The sequence below is a fragment of the Sminthopsis crassicaudata genome, chromosome X (genome assembly GCF_048593235.1).
Source record: "Sminthopsis crassicaudata isolate SCR6 chromosome X, ASM4859323v1, whole genome shotgun sequence".
Taxonomy (NCBI): domain Eukaryota; kingdom Metazoa; phylum Chordata; class Mammalia; order Dasyuromorphia; family Dasyuridae; genus Sminthopsis; species Sminthopsis crassicaudata.
Genome location: NC_133623.1, coordinates 36085778 through 36100014, shown reverse-complemented (window position 1 = coordinate 36100014; position 14237 = coordinate 36085778). Strand labels below are relative to the sequence as shown.

The 14237-nt window shown below is 39.8% G+C and overlaps 1 long non-coding RNA gene across 1 annotated transcript in view; it reads right to left on the bottom strand.

Annotated features, from left to right (window-relative positions):
* Window positions 1–206: 206 nt before the first annotated feature.
* LOC141548535 (uncharacterized) overlaps window positions 207–14237 on the bottom strand; it is a 240185-nt gene continuing 226154 nt past the window's right edge. The window contains exon 6 of the long non-coding RNA XR_012483993.1: window positions 207–285. This is a non-coding gene — a long non-coding RNA (uncharacterized LOC141548535). The remainder of the gene's footprint in view (window positions 286–14237) is intronic.

Here is a 14237-nt window from a genome sequence, read left to right as displayed (position 1 = left end):
ACTCTATTCCTATCTTTCAAGCTGCTACTTTTTTGTCTATACAGGCTCTGCTTCCTATTTCTGCCCCCTAAATAACTCTACATTCAACATTTTCCAGCCCTGATTTCTCCTTGGGTTCCACTGCCACAGCTCTAGGAGCTTGGTTGGGCATTTATACACATATGTCACATTATCCCATTAGAAAAACAAACATGAAATCATACTTACTTTTCCTCAGACTATCTTCTGTAGTAGATCTTCTTCTTCGTCGTCATCCTCTTCTTCACCTTCTTCTTTTTCTTCTTCCTGTAAATGTCAATGCTACTATAATTCTGATCACTCAGATTTGAAGCCTTCAAGTCATTTTTATCTTTTCTATAAATTAATCAATCATTTGAAAATCAGTTACAAGGTTCTTATTATGTGTCAGGCACTGTGCTTGTCATTGGAGATACAAGGAAAAAAAAATAAAAGTAAAGAAAAGGCAAAAATAGGTCCTGTCCTCGTTCTACTGAAGAACAACCTGAACATAAATACATAAGTTCCAGACCCAGATGTGGTAGATGGAATTTAACCTTAGAGGGGATGAAAGTAACAGCAGGAGGTGGGCCTGAGAAGGGCAGATTGCAGAAGGTGGCACGTGAGCTGACTCTTATAGGAAGCCAGGGATTTTAAGAAGTAGGGGGAAAGAGGAAGGCTAGCCAGCAGAGATGAAAAGTGGAATGTTGTGTGAGTAGTAGAAACTGGAGTCCTTATGACTGAAGAGCATGCAAAAGGGAATAATTTCTAAGAAGACTGGAAATACAGGCTGAGGTTAGGCTTTGAAGAGCTTTGAATGCCATTGAGATCACTTTTTCTTCACTTTCAGCAGTAATAGGGAATCCCTGGTGTTTATTGAATATGGGGGAAATAGATCAGATCTATAAATAAAGAAATTGAATGAGAGAAAAGCATTTCTCAAATGATTACTATGTGCCAATGCTAAGCGCTATCTAGGGATCTACTCTACACCATTCTCAACTGAATGTCTTTCTTTCTTTGTTGGCTGAGACAATTGGAGTTAAGTGACTTGTCCACAGTCACACAGCTAGGAAGTGCTAAGTGTCTGAGGGCACATTTGAACTCAGGTCCTCCTGACTTCAGGGCTGGTGCTCTATCCACTGCACCACCTAGCTGCCCCTCTACTGAATGTTTTTCAAACAATACTTTGAAACAATACAAACAATGCCTTGCCTCCCTATCCTGACAGGGAATAGGGTTACACAGAAGGAGCCAAGTCCAGAGAATTTAACTAAAGGATTAAACAGTAGACAGAGTAGTTATAGGTAGGCAGGATTTGGAGTCCAAGAACAAAGAGTACTAGGGAGCAAGAATGGGGAACTGACATCTTAGGATGACAGCCATTTGTTCTCTGCCTTCTAGATTTACAGTCTGTAATCAGAGGAAACATTTGAGAGGGGGGCATGCATTCTAACTTGTTTGTGTTCTCCACAGAGCTAGGCACATTAGAATTTACTTTAGTGTTAACTACATGTGAGACTTTACAGTATGATTATACTGTTATAATCATGATTCTAGATTCCCCCCCCCAACACACAATTCAAAATAAGAGGCTCAAAAGTGAATCTCATATCTAATTGAGGCATCATTCATTGGCCAATGTCAAGTTTTACATGTAGTTAATAGTGTTAAAGGACAATGATACTGAGCACTTACTATATATGTGTGTCAGTGTGTATGCATATATGTATGTGTGTATACATATATACACATATGTATACACACACTCGTATGTATATGTGTGAGTGCCTTACAAGCTAGTTTCAGATCTAAGGCACACTTACATAAAATATTCAAATAACCATTCAAGACATTAGATTAATTGCTAAGGTGGGTGGAAAGTGAAGTAATACAATTGGAAGATTTCCGAGCCAAAGGTATTGGCCAAATGAAAATGGATTTAAAGCAGACATGCCCATGGCTCCATCCATTGAAAAGTGAACAGGGTCACATTCTTTTCGCTCACAGTGACTCTGTATCTGAAGACAACAGTTTTTGTCTGTACATTGAGATGGAAAAAATAGAGCCTGGTTGAGATAGAAAACTCCCAAACAAAAGATCCGTTGTTTTCCTTTTAGTGGAGGAAAAAAGAGAATTAAAAATTCACAACATGAACATTTTGGGTTCCAGCAAGATATGAAAGGTGACATTATAATGTTTGTGTCACTTGGTATGTATGGAAGAATGAATCTTGGGTTTCTTATCAGCAAAATGGGGATTGTAGTAACTTCCTTGTATATTTGGCAGAACCTCAGAATTTCAAGAAATATCTAGTCCAGCCTCTTCCTAAATGTGAATTTCCACCACACTGACCCCAACTTCTACTTGAAGACTTCTGGTGAGAGATCCACTGCCTCGGTTTCTTCCCTCCTCTGTTAAATAGCCTTAGATTCTTTCTAGCTCTAAATAAATGGTCTTATGGGCCTAGGACTTTCTGAGGCATTCACTTTAACTTCTGGACAGTTATGATTGTTAAAAATATTCCTTAACCATAGATCTCACCACACTACTCCCCATTCATAAATCATCAGTGGTTCCCTAATCTTGCTAACATAAAATAGAAAATCTTCAACTCGATATTGATTCTTCCATAGTCTAGCTCCCATTTTTATTTTCCATTAGTTCCTTTCTCTCACTTTCTAGTCTAAATGCTAGCTACTTCACGTATGTATCTATCACTGCCCTCCTTCTGAATCTTTGCCTCCTGCAAGCCTCACGGTTTTTCAAAGTATAGACCATGTCTTACGTACTTTACAGATCCTTTGGTTATTAGTGCCTTCCCCTTGAAATTATTTGGCAATTTTTTAGAGGTGAAGGTGAGATCTCTTCCCTATAGAATATCAGTTTCTTGATAGCAGGGATTGTTGTGATTTTAGGATTGTAATTTCAGAGTTGGGCATAATATATGTAACAGTAGCCGGTTATGTCTAAGGCTAACTATGTAACAAATGTTTATATACTTGGATGAGAGAACATAGAGACACCTCCTGCCACAGTGTTTTGGTGAAAAATATACATAATTACCTAAGCAAAATACCTTTCTAAAAATAAGATTTTTATTGGTGCCTTTTGGTTTTACAGTGCCTAGCAATCTCCCTGAAAGTCTTCCAAGAGAACCATCTATTATGAAGAAGAATTTTTTAAAGAAAGAGCAAGAGAAAAAAAGTCAGCAAAACTGACCAATACATCAAAAATGTTCAGTACCCAATGACTGCCTCCTACGCACCACCCACGTCTTCCTGGAGTGCAGAGGAAGGTAAGGTATAGTCTCATTTTTCTTCTTTCGAGTTATGGTTATTCTTTTTAATTTTACCACACTCGTTTTCAACTTTTATGGGTGGCGTTTCATTTACATTGTTATATTCATTAAGTATATTGTTTTCCTGGCTCTGCTTACTTCACTCTGTATTAGTGTGTATATGATTTTCCATGCTTCTATGTAAACATCATGTCTATCATTTCTTATAACACAGTACATTCACATAACATTCTCTTGAGTCATTCCCCATTCAATGAGATCTACTTTGTTTCTAGTTCTTTGTTACGATAAAAATGCTGCTTCGGTATATACTGGGTAATTCTTTTTGTCATTGACCTTTGTGGAGTATATGTCTAGCTGTAGAATCTCTGGATCAAAGGGTATGGACATTTTAGTCACTTTGTACGTAAGATTCCAAATTGCTTGCCAGAATGGTTGTAATAATTCACTGCACACTCAATAAAAGTGAGTTAGTGTGATTGTATTTCCAGAACCCCTGCAACATGGACTGTTTCCGGTTTTTGTCATGTTTGCCAACTTGCTGAGTCTGAAGCAAAATCTCGGCGTTTTTTAAACCGGATCTCTTTAATTAATGTTTTGGAACATTATTTTACATGATTGTTAACAGTTTACAAGTCTTCTTTTGAAAACTCACATCTTTTGAACACTTATCTACTGGAGAATGGCTTTTGGTCTTAAATATTTCTGTGAGTTGTCTATATATTTTAGATAGTCAAACCTTATCACAAATAGTTGATGACAAAAATAACTTCTCAGTAGGCTGCTTACCTTCTCAGCCTAGCTGAATTATTTATTTTGCACTGAAGCTTTTCAATTTCACGTAATCAAAATTATCTACTTTATCTTTCATCAATGTATCTGTCCCTTTAAATGTTTGTCTCATATCTACACCTATGAGAGGTTTGTGATCTGCTTCTCTTATTTGTAAGGCATGATCTTTAATATTCATGTCACTTATTTATTTTGAATTTATTACAAAACCTGGTGTAAATGCTTGGGCTAAGCCTAATTTCTGCCACAAGGATTTTCAGTTTTCTCAGAAGTTCTAATCAAATAGAGAATTCTTTCCTAAGTAATTTATATGTTAGACCTTATAAAACACTGATGGTTATTGAGTTACAAAATAATTTTTTTTGAACAAGGGATCAAGAACTATGTTGCACTCAGATGTTAATTATAAGTCAACTACAATGCTAAGGCTGCCTTCTTTCTGCTTAAAGGAAGAAAGGGAAAAAAAAAAAAAAACAAACAGCTTTCTCACACGCATGAGCCAGAGATTTCTTTTCTCTAATTCCAGACCAAATGGCCCCTCATCAGTGAGTCCCCCTTTAGGGGCTGAAGATCTTCTATCTCACTTTGGAGATCCCACACTTGCTGTAAGAATTGTTCTCTTGGTGTGTTTGAAGGCGTGTTCCCTCTCTGCTATTTCCAGGGCAGGATCTCTCCCTTTTCAAAAGCAGCGGATCATGCATTATATGTGTTTTCCACCTCGGAGTATACCATTGTCCTACAACAGTCATACCCCTCCCCCCCGCCCCTTCTCCAGTTGAGCTGTTTAGAAGCTTTTTTCCTTAGAATACTCAACAATTTCTTTTGCTCCATCAATATTCACATAATCCCCAGCTTGGGTTCCTTTACTAACTGGACCTGATTTTTAAAGGTGTCAACCATAGCAAAACATGACATAGTTTAATCAGTTAAAGAGACCCATATGATTTAAGTTAGAAATCATCTGAACCACATATTTCCCTGAGCTTTTGCTTAGGGAGCTCTGAGGAAGCAAAATATTAGGTAGCTTATTTTGATATTATTTATTTAAATAGAGTTGGATTTTAAATATTCATTGAACAGCTGAAATTTTTAAAGTGGAGACTTGCAAACTTTAGGTTCTTGTCTAATTTAATTTTATTTTTAATCTTTAAAATGCTTGGGAGCCCGTTATTTGACTGACACCTAATTAGCTGAGGTTGTAGTGTAAAGTTGCAATATCAAGGCTTTAAAAACTTTCAAAACAAGTTTAAGGTTCAGAGACAGCCCAGCATTCTGACATTCTCTTTGCTTTCAGCTGTTCTTGAAGGTTGAATACCAATGAGGAACATTTATAGAATCCCATTTTTTACCCTCTACGAACGGGAAAAAAAAAGGAAAAAAACCCATTGCATTGTTTTGACCCCTGGTCCTGCTCCATAGCCTTCATTCCATGAGTCACTGACTGTGAAATAATTTATATTCTGCGAAATGACTTATTCATTGAGGAATGTGGGGAGTGGGGGAGGGAAACAATTTACATAGTCTTTGGCTTTTTCAGCAGTGGACTTGAAGTCACTTTCTCTAGATGCCTCCTGGGGAAATTATTGATGTCATTGTCAGTGTCTGATGTCATCTTTATTTCAAAATTCTGAAACAGGGCTACGCTTTGAAACTTTAGTGGAGATAGGATACAGCTAATAGAGATGTCCCTTTCCCCAGAGTAGTACCCCCATACTTTCTTCTTCTTTGAGACTTTTGTCCAAATCCTCCCATAAATTTCCCCCGAGCAGTCACCCAGGGGCCAGAGGCCTGCCTCTAGGTCGTGTACTCTGAAGCTGGGCTCTGTGAACTTGTTTTTATTAAGAACTGTGTTTGGATATAATTGCTTTCTTTTGTAACCCTATACATTTTATTTGAAGAACGTAAAAACTTGATTCTGAGAAGAAGTCCAAAGATTTCACAAGATTGCCAAAAAAGCTGAGTTGGGCTGTGCGGCTGCCTAGCCTAGGTAAACTCTAGGGGTAAAGGACTAACCCCAGACTTCTAATTACCTTTTCCCTTCTTCATGGAAACCTCATATTGATCTGGTGTGTCTGTACTATCATGTCCTTGCCTATCGTATCACTACCCACAAATTCACAGAGTGGGGCAGGATCAGTGTTTTCTAATCAGGTGTTCCTGCATCAAGGCCCTGCAAGGTTGTTTGCATTGGCTCTGTATGCCCCGCATATTGTGTGAGCTAGCAGTGGAGCTCGTTTATGTTTTTAGATTCTCTGCTGTTATTTAATGAGGCCTTTATCTTAAAGCTGTTTCTATCTCCATATCTTCCAAACTCAGCTTTAATTATTCTCGATTTGGCCCAGAGTGTCTTCTTTTGAGATTTTATTTGGAGAATTATGTAGAAAAGATCTCTTCTGCCATCTTGCTAATCACATCCCAAGGGCCTTCAGCCTTCCATTTAGCTACGACTTTCTTAAGTCTTCTAGTTTCATTTATAATAAGAATTTTGCTCAATAGTGATCAGCATTGATATGGTTTATTTCCCTCAGTAATATATCAACTCAATGATTTCTGGATAAAACGCACACATTTAGGGTATCGATAGCTGTTAATGTTTATAGGCAGCCCCTTCTTTCCCCTTCTCTGATTGAAGCACATAGGAGTGAGGGCTGTTCTTTATCTCCCTTTGCATGATTTCTCATGGCCAAAAAATTCTACACTTTGGAGCCAACTGAGTGAATGTGAACAGCTATTTAGCTAGACAAGACCCCTGATTCAAACCACTAATAGGGATGAGCTCAAAATTATTAAATAATAATATCTCACTTGTACATAATGCATTGCAATTTATAAAGCACTTTCTTTAGTGATGATCCTTTGATGTAGGTGGAGTTAGAGTAGGTGTTATTGTGTTCAGTTAAAGAAACTGAACTCCAGAGAAAGAACCCAACCTCTTGGAGGCACACTACTAAGAGTTTCAGAGTGAATATGCGAACCCAGACTTTGTGATTTCAAGCCTGGTGTTCTCTCCTGAGCAAACGTTTAGATTAAAACTATTCCCACTCAAGGTGAGGCTTGCAGTCGGGAAAGAGATCATTTCCTAAAGCCCAATCTTCCCAACCTATCCATTTTATTGCATACAGTGCAAGAGCTGGAAGGAACTCGAGCAATCACAGAGTTCTGTGAGCATGTTTTGCAGATCTGAAACTGAGGTCCAGGGAGCTTGAGGTTTTACCAAGCTTGCCTGCCTATTAAGTAGCAATAACTCTGTGAGATCATTTTGCAATGACCACATGACTTGGCTAAATATACAACCATCAAATATTTGATACCACTGTCCTCCCTGCTTACTTTCTTCATATTTTATAGATGAATAAGAGAAATGAAATAAGATGAATGGGGCTTTTAGTTAAGGGAGAGGATGGTCCAAACTGATGAGGTTGGATATCAAAATTAAAGATCATAAAAGACCATATCATCTCCTAACTAGAAGCCGGTCTTAAAGGCTCAATATCAAGATCTAGTCTTGTGACATTACATGTATTTTAATAGGCCACTTAGTGCTTTAAGTGAACATTTACATCTCCTTAGCATACAGCACTATGTGAAAGCAGAGATTTGGCTTACATTTCTCTAAGTTTCAGAATATTCACTTGTAAAATGTTGCATTCTTCTATGTACATTCCTAAGCATGATCTCATAGACCCCAGTTCATTTGAAAAGTATTTTAGGAGTTGAGTTGCAAGCTCAATATGAGTCTAGAGTGTGATATGGCAACCCCGCTGAGCTAATGTGATCTTAAAAAATGGTAATAGAAGTATAGGTATTTGTGAATAAGAGGCAATAATCCCATCCTGCCTTGGTTAGAACAGATCTGAAATATTATATTTGCTTCAGTTGTCCACATTTGGGGAAGGCCATTCATAAACTGAAAAGAGTTCAGAGTAAAGCAACCAAAATGTTTAGATGGCCATAGTGCATATAACGAGAAGACTTGTTGGAGAAATGAGAAGGGGTAAGGGTTAATCTGTAATGAGAAAACTTAAGGGATAATGGAAACATGATAGGGATAATGGAAACATGATAATTGTATCTGATGGACTATCCGGTTGAAAAATGATAAGATTGGTTTAAGGTCGAAGCAAGAAAAATGTCCATAACAGTTTTTGCTGTTGTTCAATCATGTTTCAATCACGTCCAATTCTTGGTAAACTTATCTGGGGTTTTCTTGGCAAAGATACTAGAGTGGTTTGCCATTTCCTTCTCTAGCTCATTTTACAGATGAGGAAATTGAGGCAAACAAGGTGAAGAGACTTCTCCAGGATCACACAGTTAGTAAGTATCTGAGGTCAGATTTGAACTCATGAAGCTGAGTTTTCCTGACTTCTGGCCTTTCCTTCTATTCACTGTACCACCAAGATGCTTTGTAGAACAATTGCAGCTGTCCAAAAGTGGCTCCCAAGAGATATGATGGCTTATCTCTTACTCATGTCATTGTTGTTTTTTTTATCCTTTGTTCTGAAAGAGCATAATTGCACCAGCAAGGAGATGCCATGACTTTCAAGTGAATCAGATTGACAGATTGACATGAGAGAGGTCTGTGCAAAGTCACCAGCTTCCTTTTCTCCTCCAGGGCTATCTGGGTCCAGCGGCCAGATACAGATCAGGATGACTGGAGATTGCCCTGGATGTACTGGGCGACCTTGGCCTTTTTAAGCTAAGGTCTCTTAACAGTTCTCAGTTTGACTGAGGCAGCACCCATTCAGTGATTAAAGCTATGTAAAAATGGGGTAAAGAATGGCCTCCTTTACCTAGTCAAAAAATCAATACATCTGGGAAAGGAAAACCCTCGGGGTCTCTGGCTAACAAAGAAGTGATTGCTATTTATACTCACGGAACCATCAGAGTACAAATAATGAGCAAGTAATTATTGGGCTGAGACCTATAATTGGCCAAGAGTGATATGGTCCATTAAAAAAAAAATCCATCTTGTAAACCCCAACATTTCTTTGGGCAGAGGATTTGCAGGTAAGGGTAGGATTCCCTATGTAGGGAGAGAAGGGGAGGAAGGGAGGAAGCTGTGCTGGCCAACTGGAAGCGGCCAATTGGGTTCCCAGTTCAGCAGCGGGAGGACGCGAAACAAAGACTGGAGTACCACTTGACCCAGTGACAACTAAGGTTGCATCCAACTCCAAAACCTGTAATTTGGGGAACTGCATCTACCTCCTAGGATTGGTGTGGAATCCAGTGAGATGATAGATAGACATAAAGTGCTTTGTAAACTTATGCACACGTAATCTGTGAGTTGTTGGTATTATTATTGCTCTGCTAAGAAAAACTTACATACTCTCATTTCCTAATTCTTTTCATTCTGTCCCTCCCATCATCCTGCTTTCTCTCTCCATTGCCTGATATTAAGACAGTAATTATAATTATATGGACAATAATTATTTGTAAATACATATCCATTTGAAATAAAAGAGATGGGCCCATATGTCACCGTGTCTAGTCCTTGAATAATAAATATATCCTTGCCTGTTTGCTTTTCTTGCTATGCAAATGCTACAGTGCAGATTTTAACTGGAAGAGTATGCCATATCTAGCTGTCCACCATATGGTTTTCATAGATAACTATAGCATAATTGGTTTGAATCAAACTCCCGACACCAATATGCAAATATTGTCAGAATAAATTGTGTTTCTGTCATAGTTTCCTTCTGCACCATTGATTGAAATATGAATGCTTAATAATAGCTCTATCTGAATAGTTTGTAATTACATTCATTCTCAATTGTCTACACTGGTAGTCAGATGCTAACAAGGAAAAATGCCTGGCCAAACACAGTGCCTGAAGCCAGCACAAATCCAGGAAGAACATTAGAGTTGGGATTATTTGCTTTTGGCCGGCACTGAACAGCTTGCTTCTCGGCAAACCACCACTGCGAGACAGAAGTCAGGACTTACGAGGTTAAGGGTTGATCGATACTTGGTAAAATCCACTATTTCTGGTTCAAAAAGAGGCCCCTGTTGCTCCAACACATGTGGCTTTCCTCTGTGACAGCTTCTGAACTCTTTTCCCCAACTGGCAAGCTGCCTTCTTTTAATTAAGGTCACTTGGGGATTCTGGCTCCCTCCTTTACCCTCTTCCTCTTTCTTTCTCTGACCTTTCCCAACCTGCTCACAGTCAGTCTGAGCCGCACCTTATCAGCCATCTCATAAGATCTTTCCATTCAAAACCCTGATCAATGTTAGCACCTTCTATTCAAGGATTCGTTTTTCTGTAGTTGTCAAAGCAGTTAAGGGTTCCCCCTGTAAATTGTGATCATTCCTTCCGGGGGGGGGGGGGGGGGGGGTTTCCTCATGGTGCACTCTGTTAATTACCCTTGTTTGTCCATAGGGGGCATATGCAAACAGAAACAGTTGCATTTTCCAGAAGCTGTCCTTAATGGACACTCATTGTGGCCAGTCCCAAGGCTGGAGATACAAAAGCCGGACTGGAGGCCCACAAATGACAGCTGCTGGAAGGCACAGATATGTCCATTTGAACACAACCTCCTACATTTATTTTGTTTGATAACTACATTTGCATTAAACATTCTATGCCATATTACCCTAGATAGATACACAGTAAGGTTTAAGGACAAAAAGTATCTTTACTTCTGTGTTTTTTTTTCCTAGTAGGATGCAGTTAGGTGGCTCTGTGGAACAGCCCAGTTCAAATCCAGCCTCCGACCCTTACTAGCTATGTTATTCTGGGCAAGTCCCTTAACCTCAGTTTGCCTTAAACCACTGGAGAAGGAAAAGGAGACCACCCCAGTATCTTTGCAAGAAAACCCCACGGATAGTGTGGCCCATGGAGTTGCAAACAGTCAGACATGATTGAACAACAACTCTTCTCAGTTTATTATGCTTTCCATAATGGGGGAGTTCAGTGACACTTGATGGCTGACTGACAATCTCCATTTAAGATAAGCTCCAAAATGATGAGTAATATCAGTCTTGTTTTGTATATTTCATCTCTGAGAACTTTCTGAGAATCAGGTATTTCCTTAGATCACTGGACTACTGTCTAGGAACCCACTGTAGTTCACTGATTGCTAGCTGAGTGCTTGTGGTTTCTTTGTCTCTGATGACAAGAGAAGCCACTGAAAAGTGCAGAGGTCAATCAGTCTGCTAGCTTTTTGTCTATATCGGTTTAGACCACTGCTTTGAGTGATAGATTTTCCCCCCTCACTGAGATGTCCAGAATGTCAACGTGGCCTTAACATGCCTGAATTGGAGAAATAAGACACCCAGAGAGAATCTTGCTGAACTCCTGCCTCAATTAGGCCAGTGGTTTGGTTTGTGGTGATGAACGACTGCTTTACTGACAGGCTTTTGCCACAAAGTTAAGCAGAAATGAGAAAAAAATCCAGCAAAAGCTATGCTCTGTCACTTCTCAACAAGAAATGTAAAGGGAACTTAATGGTGACCTGACTTTGGGAATGAACAGGTGGCTTCCACTATCCAAAACAATCTAAGGTAGAAGAACTGTACGTGAGTAAGTGCTAGAGATCTATATTTAGTAACTAATAATAATGATTAAATAGGGGCAGCTAGATGGCACAGTGGATAGAGCACGGGCCCTGAAGTGAGGAGGACCTGAGATCAAATCAGTCCCAGTCTCAGTCCACTTTATACTTTCTAGCTGTGTGACCCTGGGCAAGTCACTTAACCCAAATGCCTCAGCAAAAATAAAAATAAATTAAAAAAAATAATAGCCAACAGTCATATAGCAAAATATTTTTCATGTGTTATCTCTTTTAATTCACACAAAAGCTGTATGAGGGAAGTGTTATTATGATGTCCTTCGGACAAATGAGAAAACTGATCCTGAGATAAATTTAGTGACTCGTCCAGGGTTGTCCGGCTACCAAGTGTCTGAGGCCTCCCTAACTTTAAATCCATAACTATCATTATGATACCTAGTTGTCATTTAGTGAATGTTTCAGTATTTCAAGCTGCTCCTTTATTAAAGTCTTCTTCTGATGCCCCCTGGTGGTGTAGAGATGACCGCGGGTTTCAGAAGCTCTATTAGCAAAGGAGAAGCTTTGATAGTCTTTATTGACCGGAAAGAGCCCCAAGTAGAGGCCTAACAAGGGTCTGCGTCTCTCTCACCTGAGACTTAGCTAAGTCTGTGAAGCTCATCAATAGAGAAGGCTGGCTCAGAAAATGTAATTTCTGGGCCTTAGCAAGTCATGAAACTATACTCAAATATGGGGGGGGGGGTTGATCTCCCTGGGAGGAGTGAGGATTAAGTGGAGGAAATGTGGCTCTTTGGAAGTCTTGAAGAAGGGAAAGGTGTACCTTCCCCCCTCTCCCCATCATGGAGGTTGTGATTCATCCTCAGGCATTTTGATTGCCATGACTCACTGTATAATTCCTCTTTTCAGCTCAGGTGTTTTTCACTGAGAAGTGTAATTCTTTTAAAAGGTAATGCCAACACAGAAGAAAGCCAAAAAAAAAAGGAAATTAAAGCATATCACCACCAAATATATCAAAAAGTGCTACTAGGCCAAAAGATCCCTTTTGACCCTTCTCCTTGGAGATTCCCCATCACCCCGTATATACGTTGCCACGTTCTTTTGTTTTGTGTCCTTTTGGGCATACACACAGCCATCGTGGGGGTTTTGACTTTTAAAAAAAAACCTGGAGCATGCATTGTCTTTTGTGAACTGGCTGCAAATCAGACCATAGGAAAAAATGAAGTGATGCTAGTTGACATGAAAACCAGATGGAGGGATGGGCAGGGGTCGTGCATAATGACCCCACCACGGAGGGGCCAACTCCACTCTTTGCCAAGATGTGCTTTCCATCCTCACTTGGGAGCCTTCCTTGCTGCTGACTCCTTGCCTGCCATCTGAGCCGCATCCATCTGGGGCTCACCTGCAGGCCAAGCCTCTGGCTGTTTCCATCCTAATGACATAATCCCTCTGATCCTATACACTGTCATCTCAGCTTCTGGCACACACGGCCCCAGGACCGGGCAGGTTGGTTGTGACTTCACAGGCAGTGAGGAGTAGAGTTGCGCCTCCTTTTACAGAGACCAGTTCAGTGCCATAGAAAGTACAGGATGAGAATGCGTTTTGGAAAGTCTAAATTGCAATACAGATAGTAGGGAAGGGTCTATTGCAGGACCAATATTTTCATTTTATAGGCCTAGAATAGCTCAGGATAAGGCATCATCACAGGATAAATTATTGAGATCTGGAAGAGACTTCAGAGGTCATCTAGTGCCATCTCCTCATTGTTCAGGTGAGGAAACTTTGGCCACAAAGAGTTCAAATGACTTACACAAGCTCAGGAGGCTAACAAGTAGAAGAGCTGACATTTGACCCCATATCCTCTGACTCTAAATCTGGGCTTCTTTCCATTGTATGCTATTGTCCTCAACATGTGAAGATGGTTTGGCCACAAGCAGGCACAGCATAAAGCTCCAAGACAAGATGACAGAGCCTCCAAAGGAGGGCTGTGTGGTACAGGAGGACCAGGATTTGAATTCTGGCTCTTCTGTGTTGGACAAAGTACCTCACACGTCCAGACCTCGTTTTCCTCATTTGTAAGTTGAGGGTGTTGAACTAGATGATTTCGATCTCTTTTCCTCTTTATGATCTCAACTCTATAACAAATAATTGGTCTGGTCAGGTCATCATGATGAAAATCCAAAGCCATAGCCAACTTACCGTTTGAGCAGCTGAAGTGATTATTTAGGTAGAAATATCCAACACAGACACTTATATCTGCCTCTTAAACTACCCTGTTATTTAGTTATCTACCTCAGTGCTTAGCACATAGTTGGTACTTAATAAATGTTTGTTGGTTGATTGATTCAAAGTTGACAGAGACAGAGACAGAGAGACACACACACAGAGACAGAGAAAAGAGAGAGGGGGGGAGGGAGAGAAGGAGGGAAGGAGAGAAAGGGAGGGAGGGAGGGAGAGAGAGCAAGAAAGAGATCAAACTAGTAATTCATTTTAAGTTAGTAGAAAAAAAAAAGATCTGAGGCCAGCAGAACTGAAGCTCCAATCCTTTAGATGATACAACATTTTCAGAGGGACTACAGTTTAATTAACACTGATTGCAGTATATTGATCCTTCAACCATTTACCAAATGATGTTGGGATGCATC